The 5,359-nt window shown below is 39.3% G+C and overlaps 1 protein-coding gene across 1 annotated transcript in view; it reads right to left on the reverse strand.

Moving 5' to 3' along the window:
• The window catches only part of TNNT2 (troponin T2, cardiac type), a 142,458-nt gene that overhangs the window by 35,692 nt on the left and 101,407 nt on the right, over positions 1 to 5,359 (reverse strand). The gene's annotated exons all lie outside the window — the stretch shown is intronic.

The raw sequence follows: 5,359 nt of genomic DNA on the forward strand, positions 1-5,359 counted from the left end.
AGGATCTTTATATAAAGGACTATTATTATCTGCAACTGCAGTCCTTAGTTACTCTAGATCCTTTTCAATGACCATAGACTGAAATAATTTAGTATACAAAAATCCACTTCTGAAATAAATATTGAATGCTTTTTGTCTAGTATTGATGTGATATTCGCTTTTCACAAGTGTAAAAAGATGGCATAATTTTGACCATTTATAAAGTGCTTCTATTGGTTCATTATCAAACAGCTAACAAGAGAAATATAAGAATACAATTAACCTGCAGAATTCAAAACCACAAGATTAGTGAGGACCACTAATTTGGATAGCTTTAAAAGGCAATCAAATAAAGTCACAGAGGACAGATCTATAAAGGATTGTTTGGGATTACCTCCAGCATGTTTTTAAATACCAGTTGGAAGGGAAAAATGGAATCTCATATTTATAAGATTTCCAGGGACATCTGATTGGCCGCTATGAGAAATAAAATGCTGGACTAAGATGGCCTTGGCTGATTCAACAGGGCTATTGCATTCATACAAATGAGACTGCAGACTTAAACATTTCTCTGGAATCTCAACTTCTTCGTTCGCACAACTGTTATGTCTACCACTTCTGGAATACTGTACAGTAGTCTCTATAGTCAGTAAGATGTGTATATTGTCTTTAGGAAAGAAAACAGTTAAAGATATTGACAAGAAGTGAGAAAGCTAAGCTTTTAGTGCAACAAAGTCAGGAGAAAAAGCAAGCACCACTGAAATCCAATAACCAGTATAAATGGAGCTGTTGAACTTGGCTTGGGGTCTAAAAGCATTTCTTTGCTGATAATACTGACAGCGAAGCCTGTTTTTCTTCTATAACTCCACGGCTCATCAGCATAGTTCTTCTAAAATAGGTAGAGGAGATCAGCAGCAGCACTGATAAGAAAGAACAAGCAGAGACATCACAAGCAGTGATGTCTGACATAACAAACCAAGGGCACCAGTGATGTAAAAGACAACTGTTTTAAATGAGGACAAGAGATACACTGAGAAAATTTTAACATTATGGTTTTAAAATGGTAATCTAGATATAGTGTTTGTTTCCTTCCACATTTATGTTATTCTCTTTATAAAAAGAAAACCCTTATTTTTTTCTCACTTCCACATATTTAACAAGCATAGTAATAGCTTTGTCATAGTTACACCCTATAGTCTATAGCGGTGTTTCTCCACCTCAGCAACTTTAAGATGTATGGACTTCACCTCCCAGAATTCCCCCAGCCAGCATGGGAATTCTGGGAGGTGAAGTCCACACATCTTAAAGTTGCTGAGGTTAAGAACACTGGTCTAGAGACATGAGGAGGAATTTTCTGCAGTATTGCCTGAAGCTAGAGTCTGAGGAGCTCAAACATCTTAATTTTCTAGCAACTAGTGCCAGAAACAACAATGGTAAATCAGTCCGTAATCACCTCTATTATCCCACATCTAAAATCAAGGAGTATTTTGCATACCCAATGCAGTGCCAATGGAGAATCCTAACTTATTTTATTTTCTAGAGGGATGTTTGCCTGCACAGTTTACCACTGTCAAGCCTATACATCTCTCATGTGAGAGTTAAAAATGGTCTTTAAGAAGTTATTGATTTCTTCTCCCTTCCAAGTAAGTTTAGAGTTTTAGTTTTGCTCCCAGCTTTCCAAAGTAGAAAAAAGAGGTCTATATAACTAGCTTCTCTCTTCCCTCTGAGCTTCGTGTTTAAAGCCAGTTACACCCAGCCCACCTGCCTGCATTTCTACCTATGGCCATATGAGCCTTGTCCTCACCTTTCCTTGCTCAAAGCATCCCCGAGCCTTGGCAGTTGCTTTCAGCAAATCCAATCCTGCTGGATCAGCTGCGAAGCAAATCCCCAAAGTGAAATTTGGAGGGGCATTTTAAGCAAGTTCTGGGCAGTTCTACAAATAATTCTCATGTGTCAGGTCATCTGTTCTGTCCTGTAAGTCCCTATTTCTCTTCTACAGTATTTTGAAATAGAGTGTCACAAAGCATGTATCGTTTGAGTCCTGTCTAACAGCTGCAGAATAATAGAATCAAGGATGTTGTTACCCAAGTTCACAAAGGTATTATGAGAGTGACAAAAGAGGTGGCATTAGGAGCAGCATCCTACTCACAGGTATATTGCACATGTCCAGCTGTTATTTGAAAACTGAATAGTAGGCTGATTCAATCACTTCTAATTTTCCTTTGAACTGGTACAAAACTTTCCTTATCTAGACATTCAGTTTTCAAATAATCTCTTCTATCACTCTTAATGTACTAAATACTAAGCAGTGAATTCCCCACGTACTGCGTAGTGCAATCCTATGATTTTTTTTTTCAAAATTAAGACCACATTGTAGTCTCCTATAATGTTTTTAGGATTGCAACCAACCTCATAAGAATTTTTTTTTTCTGTAACTTCAGGTCCTGGATAAGCTATATTCTTATGCAGTATTTTCATAAAATTTAGAATCCATCTATCTTAACTAATGAAGAACTAAAACCCTGTATGTGTATCTGCAAATACCTCAGGTTATTCTTCATAAATAATTAAGCATAAACATTTTCAGGCTATGAAACAAATGAAATGGACTGGTGATTTTGTAGATATGCACATACACGGAAACTAAGAATAACAAAAGCACTTAATTCACCAGGACAAATATTAACTGAGCTTGGACAAAGAATGTCAACTGTCTTTGTAAAATGGCGCTTTAGTAATGTTACAAAAAGCATTTATTGTGCAGTGCAAAAGCATATTTCAAACAGGCTATATACTCCTGCTACTGATTTCCCTTGTTCATCTTTGATATTTTCCAAAATTCTGTCAAAATTCACTAGTTTTTGCTGCCTGGTTTACAAAACAAACATTAATACCAGTTTGATACCATCTTCACCCAACTTATATGAATACCTTGTTTTCTAAATGTGCATTTAGCAAACCATTTTACACAGGCTAATGCTACAACCTGAATTCCTAGCTTAGTCTTTGTTATGTATTCAAGCTGAAACCGTTTTATATTATTGTAACCTCTGCTTTTTTCCACAAACACGCATACACACACACACAGAGACACTTATACATATAAACATATATTGAAATCAATAAGGAGAAATTCATATTTCTGCATTCCAAAAGAGGGGTAGCCACAGAGAAATTGAGAAGGGGTAGATTTGGGGTACTGAAACACAATATACACACCTCCCACTGCCAATTTCAAGTAAGTTATTTCCAGGTATGGTGTACAGCCAGTTAGTTTAAGATTGAGGAATGCAAGGTACAGTTTGGATCCTTACCTTTTGCCCAGAGAGCAGGTGAAAAGTCCTTTCAGTGGGAACACGTATAGTGTCTGAGAAATGCAATTTAAAAAGAGGGAGGCTTTAACAAGAGCACTCCACCCTTATCGACCACCCCGGGTGCTAGGTGCCTGACTGGAGGAATGCCAGCAGGGAACAGCTTGGAATGCAAAGCTTTGTTGCTATTTTGGCAGGGTCAGCTACAGCCTCTTGTGCAACTCATCTCTTCCCCTCCCCTGAGCCCTTATAAGCACTGGCTATTGTATGGCCTCCAAGAATTGCTATTTTAAACCTGAGATACCCAAGTGCCCAAGAGTCTGACACAAGCCAGCCAGCTGTCATTCTCGAGTGGCCTGGAACTCTGATATAGAAGGTTAGGCTCTAAGAGGGCTCCGGGTAGAAATCTGAAAAGCCAGGCATGAGTCCCAAGGCATGCTTTTGTTCTCCGTTGAATGGGATGGCCACTGATGTGTTACTCTCTGAAAAGCCTCTTTGGCAAGTAGGCTATTGCCCTTTAAAAAAAAAGCGGGGCGGGGGGGAAGGAAATTACAATAAAATCAGTTGATTTTGAACCAGTTCAACTGGATTGGAAACCAGAGCTTGCCTGAACTTCCTCAAGAAGCTCTTGGCACTTGAAGCCACCTCTTATCTACCTTTATTGTTGTTGTTTAGTCGTTAAGTCGTGTCCGACTCTTCGTGACCCCATGAACCATATTGCGCCAGGCCTTCCTGTCCTTCACTGCCTCCCTGAGTTTGCTCAGTTTCATGCTCATTGCTTCAGTGATGCTATCTAACCATCTCATCCTCTGCCGTCCTCTTCTCCTTTTGCCTTCAATCTTTCCCAGCATCAGGGTCTTCTCCAAAGAGATCTCTCTTCGCATTAGGTGGCCAAAATATCTGAGCTTGAGCTTCATTATCGATCCTTCCAATGAGCAATCAGGGTTGATTTCCTTTAAGATTGATTGGTTTGACCTCCTAGCAGTCCAGGGAACTCTTAAGAGTCTTCTCCAGCACCACAGTTCAAAGGCATCAATTCTTCGGCGCTCGGCCTTTTTTATGGTCCAGCTCTCACAGCCATACATTACTACTGGAAAAACCATAGCTTTGACTATGCGGATCTTTGTCGGCAAGGTGACGTCTCTGCTTTTTAATATGCTAATCTACCTTTAACCTGTGTCTAAATTCCATTTGAAAGGAAACTCAGAAGGAAAGCTTTGGTATTCTAAATGAGCTTCACTTATTGAACTGGTTGGTTGTGTCCTATATATTAACCACCTATTATTGAAGACTATTTCCTGGCTATCACCTTTAAAGGCCTACATTGCATAGAATCTAGCTATTTGAGGGACCACTGTCTCCGTATTGTCATCTAGTAGGACTTTGGAGACAGGCCTTCTTTGCCACTGCACCTACCTTTAGAACAGCATCACCCCAGAGATTTATATGGTGCCTACCTTGCCCCCTTTCAAGCAATCTTTAAAAACTGTCTCCCCCCCCCCCCCCCACAGGTCTTCATTTAGGATGTTTGGGCAGGCCTCTTTAAATTGAGGTGTGCTGTGGAGGGATCTTAATTTGTTCCATCGGACAATTGCTGTTTTTAAATAATGCTTTTAAAAAAAAAACCTTTCTGAAGCTGCTGGAAGTCCTTTTGGAGCTAGTCAGTCTAGAAATTCAATCAATCAATGTTATACTACTTAGGAGTTCCAGCTTAAATGTTGTCTCTGTCTCAATCTTGCTGAGCTGTTTAGCTTCGGTTACTGTCCTGCAAATGTTTCACCAATAGGGAATGTTTTCCCACTAACTGTCTGCTGAGAAACCTCTAAGTATTAGTAGATTAAATTTGCTAAAGGACATTAAATTTCCTAAAGGTCAGGCTGTTACAGCAGCAGTTTGTTATGAGCCACTAGATAAAATTATTATCACTTGGATGGCTAAGTTCGCTGAAAGGGGTCCAGCAAGGTCTCAGAATCAAATGTAAGGCAAGACAACATTTGGGTCTGGTGAGCAAATTTAACAGGGGAAAAAAAATTAACAGAAAACAAATGAAAACAGTTGGAAACAAAGTC

This window comes from Python bivittatus, unplaced genomic scaffold (assembly GCF_059951505.1).
Source record: "Python bivittatus isolate LINGU-HERP-01145 unplaced genomic scaffold, Pbiv_v1 ctg000700_np1212, whole genome shotgun sequence".
In the NCBI taxonomy this organism is placed as follows: Eukaryota; Metazoa; Chordata; class Lepidosauria; order Squamata; family Pythonidae; genus Python; species Python bivittatus.